Genomic DNA, 14,465 nt, shown 5'->3' on the forward strand with positions numbered 1-14,465 from the left:
CTGGCATTGCAGCCGTCTTCGGCCCGGCTTGCTTGAATCCTAATGGTGCAGTGAGCAAGGGACTCACATCTGAGCATACCCTGCCACTCCTGTAGTGGCCAAAACGATTCAGGTAGTTTGGTCTGCCCTGTTACCATGATGCACTGGGCCAGGGACAGACTAATTTGCATGTAGCCAGGTTCTGAGCTGGGATGGTGCAGTGAGCTAAAAAACGGTGATGGATCAAGCCCTGATCTTTTGACTGGGTAAGAGTGTTCTGTTTAACTCAGATGCTCTGTCCATCACCACCCCCTTTCTGAATCGTGCAAACTTGTAGCATTTAATTACTTTGAGAGCTGGTAACAGGCAGAACCAACCCTCCCCCCAGATCCGTCAACCCCATCCTCGCTTGTCCTGAAAGCTAAGCACCTAGCTGTGCACACACCAATTCTGGGCACACATGGTTTTTTTCTCCTGTTCATGACTTCATGTTGAATTGCCTGTATATCTGAAATATTTGTCTTCGTCACCAAGGACTTTGTAGAAGAAATGAGCCTGTTCAGATGTGGGTAGAATACAATGTACTTTGTGTGCCTTGGCACACAGTGGTGTACAGCTGTTTGCATTCTGACTCACAGAATGGAGGTATTTGTGATTCAGCTGAATGCGGGCTTTGTGTATAGCGCGTGAAGCGGCCAAGAAGCGTCTTCCTCCACTCGTGGTCTTACGTTCGACGTATGTTGGCTTCAATGCACAAAGAGCTAAAAATCGAGGCTCACTGCCAACTTTCAGGATGTTTGAAAACTTTATATTCAAGATATGATGTTTAATGTCCACCACCTTCTTCGGATGCTGTTCGTTTTTAGATAAAGGCTTGAAGGAGTGTATAATTCTGGGCTTGACATAATGCTTTAAGGATGAGCTATCCGGTCACTTCTGGACATTATTCTGTTCTCCATCACTGTCTGAAGCTGAAATGCTGCTTGAAGCCTACAATAACACTTAGCTTTTTGGCTGGAGTATTATGAGCGGAAGAGCATTTCATATCCTTTCGTAACAGGTATTTGTTAAGTGTAAACTGAGCTTAGTGAGCAGTGGCCTGTTGTAGAGGCGGGCTTGGGGAGCATACCAGGAGGATGTAGGGGAACCACTCAAAGATTGTGCACAGGGTCACAGAATGGCTAGCTGGTGTTGGGGAGGTGCTAAGATTCCCGTTGGTATTTTCAGGTAGGCAGAATGTTCTTTAGGGGCACTAATGGAGGTCTTCCTCCAAGACTTGAATATCCCTAATACTCTTGAGTCTTGTATGAGAGTTTGTGTGACGATGGTTGTTCCATGGGCTTGAATCCAAGACCGAGAAGGCTTGCGTCTGGGTTTGTTCGAAATCTGATCAGACTGCTTTGGAAACTTCTCCCAACAGTTCTTCAAGTTGTGGCAGCAAACAGAGGTTCAGATGAAGGGGGGAAGAAGGGTAGCGGAGGTAGCAGTGCTTGTGTTTTCAGAGGGCCCAGGAGCCAGTCACTTGCATGGGTCCATTACTTGCCTGGTGTGATTTTGTCTGCGGCTCAGGATCCTAAGTTGTGTGAGAGCTGATATCTGTCAACAAGGACCAACTCTGCGCCTAAGAATGCTATAGTAATCTCTTGTTACTGTGTGCTGTAGCGGTCAACAAGGACCAACTCTGCGCCTAAGAATGCTAAAGTAATCTCTTGTTACTGAGTGCTGTAGCGGTCAACAAGGACCACCTCTGCACCTAAGAATGCTATAGTAATCTCTTGTTACTGTGTGCTGTAGCGGTCAACAAGGACCACCTCTGCACCTAAGAATGCTATAGTAATCTCTTGTTACTGTGTGCTGTAGCGGTCAACAAGGACCAACTCTGCGCCTAAGAATGCTAAAGTAATCTCTTGTTACTGAGTGCTGTAGCGGTCAACAAGGACTAACTCTGCGCCTAAGAATGCTAAAGTAATCTCTTGTTACTGTGTGCTGTAGCGGTCAACAAGGACCAACTCTGCGCCTAAGAATGCTAAAGTAATCTCTTGTTACTGTGTGCTGTAGCGGTCAACAAGGACCAACTCTGCGCCTAAGAATGCTAAAGTAATCTCTTGTTACTGTGTGCTGTAGCGGTCAACAAGGACCAACTCTGCGCCTAAGAATGCTAAAGTAATCTCTTGTTACTGTGTGCTGTAGCGGTCAACAAGGACTAACTCTGCGCCTAAGAATGCTAAAGTAATCTCTTGTTACTGTGTGCTGTAGCGGTCAACAAGGACCAACTCTGCGCCTAAGAATGCTAAAGTAATCTCTTGTTACTGTGTGCTGTAGCGGTCAACAAGGACCAACTCTGCGCCTAAGAATGCTATAATAATCTCTTGTTACTGTGTGCTGTAGCGGTCAACAAGGACTAACTCTGCGCCTAAGAATGCTATAATAATCTCTTGTTACTGTGTGCTGTAGCGGTCAACAAGGACCAACTCTGCGCCTAAGAATGCTATAGTAATCTCCGCTTGTTACTGTGTGCTGTAGCAGTCAACAAGGACCAACTCTGCGCCTAAGAATGCTATAGTAATCTCTTGTTACTGTGTGCTGTAGCGGTCAACAAGGACTAACTCTGCGCCTAAGAATGCTAAAGTAATCTCTTGTTACTGTGTGCTGTAGCGGTCAACAAGGACTAACTCTGCGCCTAAGAATGCTAAAGTAATCTCTTGTTACTGTGTGCTGTAGCGGTCAACAAGGACCAACTCTGCGCCTAAGAATGCTATAGTAATCTCTTGTTACTGTGTGCTGTAGCGGTCAACAAGGACTAACTCTGCGCCTAAGAATGCTAAAGTAATCTCTTGTTACTGTGTGCTGTAGCGGTCAACAAGGACTAACTCTGCGCCTAAGAATGCTAAAGTAATCTCTTGTTACTGTGTGCTGTAGCGGTCAACAAGGACCAACTCTGCGCCTAAGAATGCTATAATAATCTCTTGTTACTGTGTGCTGTAGCGGTCAACAAGGACCAACTCTGCGCCTAAGAATGCTATAGTAATCTCCGCTTGTTACTGTGTGCTGTAGCAGTCAACAAGGACCAACTCTGGCCCTAAGAATGCTATAGTAATCTCTTGTTACTGTGTGCTGTAGCGGTCCACCAGGAAGGACTCTCCTCACAATTCATTCTATTCGTAAGCATCTTTAACCCCTTCAATGCTGCCGTCGGCCATTGGCCGACGGCAGCACTACCTCGCTGGTGCTGCCGTCGGCAAATGGCCGACGTGGACCCGCCCGTTTTGGGGAAGTGCCGCACTGTGGTCTCTCACTGTCTCAAAGATGCAGACGAGTTATTGCCGGCATTGCTATTAGAAGTCTTTGCACTTATGGATGATTGAGTTGCGTTAATATAGAATTTACCAAGAAATTCAGATGTTATTGAATTGACTTGTTTATATGTAAGCATTTTCAATGGAAACAGAAATAAGTTTGTAGGAAGCTTTCGCCTCCTGATAATGTTGATTTTGTTTCGCGTCATAAATGTGTCTTCTTCCTGCGTTCTTCTTGGGGGTACCCTCACTCCTGCATTTGTACTGTCGTGAATTTGAGATTGTGTCAGAGTTGGGTGTGAGTATGTTAATATTATATTACTGCATCAATAACTTTCGAAGCTTCAACTTGTCATTTTCTTTCTTTCTTTCAGCTAGTTGTATCTTCCTGCAGATCAGCCCACCTCCAGCGCTCCAGAAGGCATCTGGAGGCCAATGGCAGAAGATCTTAGTTGAACAAGGTATGTTGACCAGGCTTTTGTGCACTGCACAATAGAAGGCGCATTCAGAGCTATGTGAAGTGAATTCCAGTTCAGGTGAACATTGTAATGTTGGATAAACAGATAGTTACCCCATTAGATCTTTAGTTGGGTGGTGGGTCATCTAACCTATTGTCCAACTCTCACAAACGTGCATTTTGCATTAAATACATGTAGAAATTGTACAGGAAGTGATGATATTGTATTTGAAAATCAGTGCTTACAAAACTGTCGAAGCACGTACATTGTGTGCATAGATCGGTGTCCTTATTGGCTGCTCTATATGGGAAGTGCGATCAGCCACTACAGATCAGGATTGTGGAACACAGTAGTATGATTGGGAGGGGTATGAGAGCTATCCTGATCTAATTTAGCCTTTTAGGGAACTCCATAGCGGTGACTATTCAAACCAGAACATTTTGGGAATTTAAAGTAAAAACGAGCATCTGAGAGGAGGACATCGTCAATCAAGGTTGACATAGCTGTAATCTAAATGTATCAATTTGTCAATAGTGAAACCAAAAGGCCTCATACTAGAGGATATCCTGTGTCATTTTATAGATTAAGCACTGTATAAATATCAATTACAACCTGGTGTTAGTAAATTTCTCCTTTTCTTTTGTCTCGTTATATTCTGTATTTGTGCGTGATGATTTTCTTTACCTGCCTGGACTTGTATCTCTAGCAACAGTCGTTATAATAATGTGATTGGTAGCACTTATATGCGTACAGATCTAGATACCTGGGCTTGTATGTAGTATTGATTACAGACAGGATTGATAGATTGGGCTGTTGAAGGGGTGATGTGTACTTACCTATGATATTGTAGCTCCTGCATGCTAGGACATGCTTTGCAGTGTCTGATGATCTTGTTTGGGTTCAGCGTGAGGTCACTGGGTGGCATGCAGTGGTGGATGTCGGGAGACAGATGTGAAGGTGAAATAGAGGATGAGAGAATCCCAAAAATATATCACATCACCAACGGACGCTGAATAACTCGAAAAAAGGAGATGCCACAAGACTGGTGTTTTGGGGGTATGTTTTTGAGATACCAACAGTTAGGGAGCTGGTGTGATAAGTCATGAGCGCCACAGCATTGCGAATGATGATGCTGAGGTTGACTAGGGTAGATAGGAAAGTGAGAGGTAAGAGTATCCTACGCTGCAGAGAGATTGCAGATTATAAGGATGGGTGAGAAATGGTTCTGATGCAAATGTAAGACCACAGGAGAGTGGGCAGTCTCTGAGCTGAAGAGCTGTGTTACCGGAATGAAGGGGATTTATATTAAAAGCATGTGCTTTATACTGTGAAACCGTAAGCAGCTTATATTCTAACTTGAGCAAGGACAATGCCGGTGAACAGGAATAGGAGAACAGATTTGGCGCGGTGGCAATCAGCTGTAGTTGGTCTTTATTGAGGTAGACTTGCAGCGTTTACGTGGTTGCATGATTAGTTGGTTGTCCAGAAGCTTTGCATCCAAAGTGGGATTTTAGTCGATATTTGAATTGTAGGAAAGTAACTAAGTCTGCTCATTGAGGGGTTGGTTTTCAAGCCTGGGGACACAGGTGGAGAATGCCTATTATACTGCTATTCATTATTGCTGTGTGGTATTTCTGTTTGATGCCATTGTTTTGGGTGGGATCCAGAAAAGTTGTGGAAATCCTGAGGGTATTACCCTCATGCAGTAGGACATGACTAGGGTTTGAACTATGAGCTGGAAATTTGTTTTGGGTAATAGCGTCTACTCTTGCATAGTCTACTTAATTAAACGTGCTTTGAGCCATTTTTGCTCTCGAGTTTCGCGCCTGTGTTTGTAGTCTATCGCAGCCACATGTTGTGGCTCATGGGTTAAGGTTCAGAGAGGAATATTTTAGATTCATGAAATCAATGAAAGGATAGTATTTTGGGATCTGTGATCCCACCTGAGGGGTTCTAATTCAGTTTGTGTAGAGTTCCCTTACCGACAGACCGCAATGCACCAGATTTAAAGGAGTGCGAGGCATGGTTTTAGTATCAGGAAGTTTTCTGAGAGATGACCCTATTATATATACTTTTGCCCCTCTGCATGATGCCATACAGAGGCCCCTTGATTTAGTAGATTGACCCACTGGTTCTGTCTATGTGCAGAAGATGATAGTCGGACCCACAAAATACTCAGTCCAACTCTGGTTCATAGTTAACCGTAGACTGGGTTGGACCCAAAAGCTCACACTCGCCACTCCATTATGGGATGCGGAACAACTGGGCTCTCTCGGGAGGACAAGAGGGTTTGACAAATGGGATCTTATTGGGCTGTCGCGATTCGGGGACCTGTGGGGGGCAGGTGGGGTGGTTTCATTTGTCTCACTTCAACAAACTCACAACTTAGCGGACAAGGAATATTTCAGATATATACTAGTGGTATCTGGAGGAAGCAGGAACTCCCGGTCCGCCAGAAACCTCTTACTCCAACTCGGCTTCTTCCAGAAAAAAAGAACCTATAATAGGGTGTTCACCGGGGCAGCTCCTAGAATCTGGAACTCCTTCCCACCCACCATCAGAAGAAACCCCTCTATAGCACTTTTCAAGAAGGAGGAAAAAACCACCTTCCTCAAGGGTAAATTCCTCGTCTAATGCCTGACCACAAGTTTGATGTTTCTAAGACTAGTGCTTCTCCCTCAGATCACCAACTTTCCCCGCAGAAAATTTTCGGGGCCCTTATTTTTATTTTTTATTCTTTTATTCTTATTTTTTACCGACTTTAAATAGGATTGCAATCATCTTGTGTATCACTCCCTATGTTCCCTACACCCCGGCCCATCGCCATTCCCTTGTACAGTTTTGTATGTATATTTCTGCACCTGAACGTTGTTTGTACTCCTCTGCATATCCGGTAAAGCGCTCTGATACCCTCAGGGCTCAAGTTTGCAGTCTATAAAACACTAAAATAAAAAATAAATAAATATGCAAGTCCGACACTCCCTCCAAACTAACCTTCCAGCAGGGTCTTCCCCACCAGAATCCTCTCCCTTGGAGGACAGACTGCTTGACGGATACCTGCCAGACAAGGACATCTCCCTCACCTATAAAAAACTCATCAACAATACTCTGGATCCCCTTGTACTTTTGTGGGAGCGATGGGAGAGAGATGGGCTAGAACTAGAAGATGAAGAATGGCAGGAGGCAGTGTCCTCTCCACGGGAAGTCGCAATTTAATCTAGACTACGACTTGTCCAACTTACAATTCTACACAGGATCTATGTCTCTGGGCCTAGACTGGTACACATGGGTAGGGCTAGAGATGGGCTATGCGGGAGACAATGTGGACTAGAGGGCTCCTTTATGTGGAGTGGTGTGGCTCACTGGTTAGAGGCGGCAGACCCGTAAGCAGAGAACGGCCCGGGACCAGGGTTCAATTCCCGACGCGGCAGGGTTGTGGACCAGGGTCAAAACGGACTTGATAATTCTCGCCTCGGTGCCTACTCTAACCAGGGAACACACTCGGTAACTCTGGGCATTAAGCTTACCTCATCTCTACAACGGCCCCCCACAGACGCCGGGGATGCCTGGTTTCACCTTGGAGATACCCAGAAAGGGACCATCTCACAGGGAAAACCAGGACGGGTTCCCCAGCGGTCTTCAGCGCCAGGATACTCCATGGAGTCGCAGTGCGCTTTACAAGTACACCTACATTTACATTTTTATGCATATTATATGGGAGTGCGGGCTGATTCAAGAATATTGGAGGAAGGTGCATGAGTGCATGAGTATAGTCTGGGCAATTGTGATTAGGCCCGAAGCCTAACACGGACCTCAACAGCCAGGGCAAGCTGTGGGCGACTGTGGGTCAAATGGTGGCTAAAATAAATATTGCTCATCTATGGGGAGAGACTGCACCGCCTACACTGGCAGCCTGGAAGGCGGACATGGACTGGTGTATGTATGGTCAGGGAAAAAACTGTATATGTTGCACGCGGTTGCCCCCAAAAGTGGATGGCTGTCTGGGGTAAACGGAATGTGTATCGTGGCAATATTTGTGAGCCTCGTCTTCTTCCCTCCCTTGATGATCCAACATCGCCATGACTACCATATCATTATGTTTTGCTGTGTATAGAGTGCTATGACATGTATCGATCTAATTTTCAGAACTGTGCTGCTGGGGCCAATTTGTATCTGTAATGAAGTGACCTGAACGTTTGTTAATAAAAACAGAATGCAACAAAAAAAATGATGGTCCAATTTCTCAAGGGGCCCCACTGTGAACTGTAAGTGGGAGATGTTACCTGCGCCCTTATGGATACATTGGTGTTTTCCTGTGAGGAATAAAAATAACCAGTCAAGGACTGTTTGGTCATTCTACTATGTAGTAAAAGTTGCTAATAGTGTTATGTGGTCTACGTTGCCAAAGGTGGCTGACACATTTCTTGGGATAAGCGGGCAGAGAACAGCTTGTTCAGGGTGAGTCGAGTATTGAATAGTGGTGATTTTGGGTGTTACCATATTGTCTGGTACCTGTACCCTCCCCATTCATTTATAGAGCATTGGGGGGGGGGGCCTGATACAAAACCGTACACAAGTTAGCAGGTGGACACTGTGAGAAGTTGGCCTGATGTGCAGTGCTCACTATTCTAGTGATCACTATATATCAGTCCAAACAACCCTTATTGATGATTGGTTGTAAGTCAACCTTATAGACCAGCTATCCTAGTAGCATGGATACGAGCAGTCTAAGGCTAAGACTCTAGAGGGCGTGTTAAGCCAGCTGTTTTACCATCACATTACCCCTTGAACACCCAGTGAAAGGACACCACACAAGTGTTATGAAAATAAACAGTGTATTTATTAGAATCACAACAGCCCTGTACTCTTTGAGGACAGGGTGCTAGGCACACAACAAAACTCTTACGAAAATACTTAAGTTAGCACAGTATATACAAATGCCCGAGGGGCACGAAAAACCATATACTCTGAAAGTGGAATGCGAAATTACTAGCAGGTAAGTACAGTACTAATAGGCTTTGGAATCGCTAGGACTTGACTAGGGAATCGTTAGATTACTTCTAGGAGGCCCAGGGGACTCGGGTGCAGAGTGTGCACTCTCACGCGGGATGCGGGACAAAGTCTATGGAAGCTAGTAAAGTTAGCGTTTACGGGCGAACCCGACCTGGTAGGAAGAAAACGACAGTGGATCCTGACCCTTGGATAGTGAGGCTATGCTGGGGCACCGAAATGCCGAAGTTACCTAGCCCAGGGGCTGCAGCTGCATAGGTCTCAAAAGACGTCGGGAATCCTCGTAGACGAACCAGGAGCCTGGAAGAAAGATGCTGGCAGGCGACCAGTGAAGAGAGTTCGAGTTGATCCAAGCCTGGATCTGGAAGATGGATGACACCTGAAAGCAGAGGGGACCAAGTTCGTGACTACTAGCCAGTAGTCAGTGGGCACCAGGAGGGCACCGGATGGTAGTCACCTAGACTAGGTGAGTGGGCGACGCTGTGCTCTGCAGATCTCACGGACCAGGAGGCGTTGTCGGCGACCAGGATGGAGAGGCGAGCTGTCCCACGATGGATGAAGCTGTCGGCGTCGAAGAGCCCGGGATTGGGCAACAAAGCCTTGGCTAATTCAAGCCCACGCGGTGGACTCAAAATGGCGTCTTGAGTGGACCAGGAGGGTCCGGGGTGCTCCTCTTCTGGAAGGGAGCAAGAGCCAGTCTGGAGCAACCAGACCAGCAGCAGTGATGTCGTCGGGCGTCGTTCAGAAGGCCACAAGCCAGCGGGCTAGTAGCCAAACAACGCGGTGAGCAGCAAAAAAAGCAGAAGGGCCCCACGCCGATCGTGGAGATGCTGGGGGGCTGCTCTTCGGTGCTGGAGCTGCTCAGGGTTGGGGCTTCTCGGACCCCAAAGCACTCACCAGGAGATTACTCGGCGGGCTTGCTGTGAAGAAGTCGTGCAGTCTTGGCAATAGTCGGTCCCTTGAGGTCTCGTCGCACTCACGGTTCTCAGCTTGGCTGTAGAGGTGAGTAGAGGTCGGAGGTGCCAGGGAAGCCGGGTCTTGTCGAGCTGGACAGTCAGATTCCGGAGGAAGGACTTACAGCAGACCGCAGTGTTCTTTAGTTGGTGCCTGCGGATGCAGGGTGACTACTCCTTAGTCACAAGGGAGAATCTTGAAGAAGAAATCTTGATGTCCTTTCGTAGAAAGTCGTGTCTTGATTCCAAAGATGATCTGATTTGGAAGGGGGCCTGCTCCTACCTTTATCTGGGAAAAGGGGGCTGGCACGCGACTAAGTCCTGCCCTATGGGTGGGACCAGGAGGGGGGTGGTTACACCCCTCTCCTTTGGCGGGCTTTCCCCAGGCCAGGGGCTGGAGTACCCCTGGAACTGGTTTCAGCCGGCCTATGCACAGTGAGCACCGGGGTGCCACTTGCAGTCACCTTCCTCTGTAGCCCTGCCTACCTGGAATACACAAAACCCTGTCTGGGACGGTGCTGGCACCGCCCCTGGCAGGAAACCCTTTGTCCTTGCCTCCTGCTCTGGGAGGACTCCCAGCAGCAGGAGGGCAGACTTGTGTCTCGGTGGCAGCATCCATTTTGTGGATGCTAAGGCTCTGTCTGACTTTAACCGGGGTTACAGGTTACATACATGTCGTGTCCCTCTAGAAGGGTGGAATGCTAACCCCGTCGCCAGAATTGGCGAGGGGTTAGTATTCCAATTCGTATGACACCTTACTCGACATGTTTTGATAAAGCGATACCAGAGTTGGCATATAACCGCGAGGATTATAATGCACTTAAGAGTATATGGTATGCGATATCATGGAAACGGCTAAGGGATGGATCCCGAAAGCCGCAGACAGGCTCAGCTCATGCCAGAGCACCATCTCACACGATTCCAAGCACTCTGCCTTCAGGATTGTTAAGGCCTGCCATAGGAGTGACTGATAGGAGATCTGTGTGTCCATTTTAGGGTTAGATATAGGTATACTATATCTAAAGCAAAGGGTGATTACACCACCTTGCCCCAGCTGTCAAGCAGCCAGTTGTGTCAGATTTGGATGGCCAGCCAGGGGTGGCATAATACATGATGCAGCCCCTGGTAGGCCCTGGGTACACCTATGCCCTGGGTACCTAAGGTACACTGTACAGGGACTGATAAGGTGACTCAGTATCCAATTAGACATGTACCTAAGGTACATGGAATCCATTTTACAGAGAGAGCAGTGGGCCTGGGGTCCTGAATAGCAGGGCCCCAGGTCAACTAAGTCAGAAAACCAGCAAAACACCAGGCAAAAAGTTTGGGGCAACCATAGTCAGGGATCTACCTTCCTACAGACACTTATGCCAACGATGCGAAGGAGTTACATTTGGATTCTGCAAAAAAGTGTGAATGTTGTAAACAAGTGGAATGAGGAAGCGTACAATAGTTTCAATGTGTGTCAGAGGATTTGTGGTGCAACATGCAGACTTGGTGGAAGTGAAGAACCAGGTGAGCTAAAGGGCAACTGTTGTAAATGTTCTGAAATGTGTGATGCTTTATGATGTAACCTATGGTGCTGTACAGGCGCTGGATGGTTCAGTAAAAGATGAAGTGTATGTGTTGGGAGAACAGGTCATGAAGACGGCGAATACAGTTGTAGTGGGTTTCAATGTAGCAGTTGATATCAAGTGTTGTTGCGTAGTTTTTGTCTCGTTAAATTTGGGGGAGGAAGAGGTTTATCTTTTTGGTTTTTCATGTGTTATTATTTTGTTAAATTCCTATGTTTTTATTGAAATTGCGCGCGTGCCAGAATTTCATTTTGTATTTCGCCAAATTGGACATTTCCGTATTAGTTCTGCTTCACAGGCCAGTGTAGTTCGCGTGCTCTTGTCCGTTTCAACTTGCCTTCTCCTGATCGTCAAATCTTTACTTTCATCTTAAACACCCTGGTCCAAGTATAAGAGGACATTTTGTAAATATTTCAGTGATTTTAGCCTTAATGGTCTTTTATGGAAGGCCCTTGTAACACTTCAGTGCTTCCTCCCACTCTGCGTATTCTAGGTTGTCTGTACAACTTAAGCCCAGTTTCTGGTCTACTTGTCTCATAATGACCATGTAGTAACACGCTACACAAATGGAAGTTAAATAAGCTCCTTTATAATGCGACCAAGCGCTCCGCGTCTTCCACGCAATTGATTTTTATTTTTATTTTATTTTATTTTTAATTTTGTAATGCGCTCAGCTACCCAAAAAGGGTTTCAAAAAGGGTTTCCCGGCGCCAGGACGGAGACTAAGAGTGACACATGACCTTTAGCAGACGTTATTGATCAAACAACCATGTTTTAAGGTTTTTCCGGAAGTGTATGTAATTGGTTTCTTTACGAATGGAGGTAGGGAGCGTATTCCAGATGGACGGGCCTAGGTAGGAAAAAGATCTCCCTCCCATTATGGAAAGTTTAACCCTGAGGTTTCAGATCTTAGTTGACGGTTTGGTACGTAAGGACGCACTAATGCTTGGAGAGATTTAGATGCAGTACCTGCTTTTATTTTAAACATATAGCTCAGGGTTTTGTACTTAATACGGTTCTCCACCCTGAGCCAGTGGAGATCACGTAAGTGTCCAGAGATGCTGGAGGTTTTGGGGACCCTACAGAGCAATCTGGCAGCAGAATTCTGGATTAACTGCAGTCTGCGGACCATAGCTTTATTCGATCCAAGGTAGAGAATGTTGCCGTAGTCAAGTCTTGAAGTAATAAGAGCATTGACTACGGTCTTTTGAGTGGAGACAGGCAACATCCATAGAATCTTCTTGAGCCATTTAAGAATTGTAAAGCATAGTGCAGCTACTTTAACCGTTTGTTGGTGCATGGAAAGTGTGTTGTCCACGGTAACGCCCAGATTCCGGACGTGGCTGGTGGGTTCAGGGAGGTTTCCCATTTGGGTAGGCCAATGGGCAGGTCCCCAAAGGTCTTTTTGTTTGCCCAAGATGCCCAATTGATTTATCCAACGTTCATTTATCACATTCTAACTTTAACATTCTACGTTCTTCTGATGTCAGTACTTTACCCCCTTCCCCTTTTAAACATAAATAAAAACCCTTCTATATATCCTATTAAAAAAGTATAATCATTGCGTTGATACATTTTAAATAGTGTAATTCACCATATAGCCTATGGGGTAAAAAAGGTATGTAATCAAGCTCAATTCATTAATCACAAAGATAATTACCCAACTGAATGGGATGCTTAATTCATCTCTTTGGTCTTCTAATCAATTTGTCAATGGAAGTCACAGCAATAAAATGTAAATCTGTTCCACTACCTTCTTATCCCAGGTTTTCTTCACCACTACTAGACTGATCATACGCTTGTTATTTTGTTGTTCACAACACTCTGCAGTTACGATATCTTCACCCAGATTGCGTGTCCTACCATTTTGTTTTGCTAGCATTTCTACTCTGCATTGTTCCTAACACTTAGCTAATATCTTTAAATGCCACACCTTACCATCTTTTAATCTCATCGCATTATTTAACACATGTTTAATGTGCTTAGATTCAAAGGAAAAACTAACTCCCTTAGGAACTAAGCTTGGTTTTTACATTCTAACCCATTGTCCAAGCTTTAACTTGCTGTGTTTGACACCATGTTTACTGTTGTAGTATTTTTTGTATTCTTGTTTGTTTTATATTTATTCTCTGACCTTTCCCAAAGACCAGGTAACACTCGTAGGAGTGGGTAAGCAGCTTGGGTTAAAATTTGCTCTAGGATTCCTTCTTCTAATTTATTCAAATGGGGAAAATCCTGTGCATGCCACTTCTGTTGATCAATATGACCAAAGAGCTTTATACACTTGCATTACCCAACAAGAATAGTTTTTTAATGGTAACTGAATGGCCCCCATGAGAACTTTAAGGCATTCTACCATTCCATTTCCACTGGATTGTTAAGGGATGGTGTAAAAGGTTGTGAGACAGCTTGTACACCATTGTCACTCAGTAAAATGCTAGGTATCCCTTCATTCTAGAAAACCTTGTTTATGAACCCTTGAATTGTATCTGTATTTATTTTGTTAACAATTTTGATGAAAGGACACCAGGAAAATACATTCATCAATATATTTTTGAGTGTTCCCAATTGGTCCCATAATGTCAACTGACTCTTTTTCCCAAGGCGCTTTCGGGCACTCTAATGTATTTCCCATAGGAGGTCTCAAGGTCTTCAAAGATTGATCAGCTGACATACATACATAGCTTCTCTGACTTCCTGTCCTACCTTGTTATCAATACCTGGCCACCAATATACATTTTCTATGCCCATTTAAGTTTTGTTTTTTCGAGGGTGGGGGCACGCAGAATGTGGGCACACTGTTTTCCGTCAAGCGCACTAGCCTTGCAGCTCCCCCATCTATAATGAGAAGGAGGCACCCGTTGCAAAGGGCCTTCTCAACGAGACACCGGCCCTCATATTCTCTACATCCGCACATTTAGAAAGATGCTCCTTCAAAGTTCCTCGTCAAAATCAAAAAGCTTTTATGGGAAACACCGACTGGGCAAATGTTGGTTTGGTGAATAAGACTTGGCTGTTACTCGTTGCCAATGTTGTGTAGTAACCCGCTACACAAATGGAAGTTAAATTAGCTCCTTTATCATGCGACCAAGCGCTCTGTGTCTTCCAAGCAATTGGTTTCTCAAACTGTCATGTCTTACAATCTAATTTCAACATTCCTCGTTCTATTGACGTCATTACTTCCCTTACGTTACT

General features: G+C 45.4%; 1 protein-coding gene across 1 annotated transcript in view; it reads left to right on the forward strand.

Annotated features, from left to right (window-relative positions):
- LOC144792120 (choline-phosphate cytidylyltransferase A-like) overlaps nucleotides 1-14,465 on the forward strand; it is a 184,935-nt gene that overhangs the window by 32,433 nt on the left and 138,037 nt on the right. Inside the window, exon 2 of the mRNA XM_078666995.1 lies at nucleotides 3,650-3,736. The gene's annotated coding sequence lies outside the window, so the exon portion shown is untranslated. The remainder of the gene's footprint in view (nucleotides 1-3,649; nucleotides 3,737-14,465) is intronic.

Source organism: Lissotriton helveticus, chromosome 11, assembly GCF_964261635.1.
Source record: "Lissotriton helveticus chromosome 11, aLisHel1.1, whole genome shotgun sequence".
NCBI lineage: Eukaryota > Metazoa > Chordata > Amphibia > Caudata > Salamandridae > Lissotriton > Lissotriton helveticus.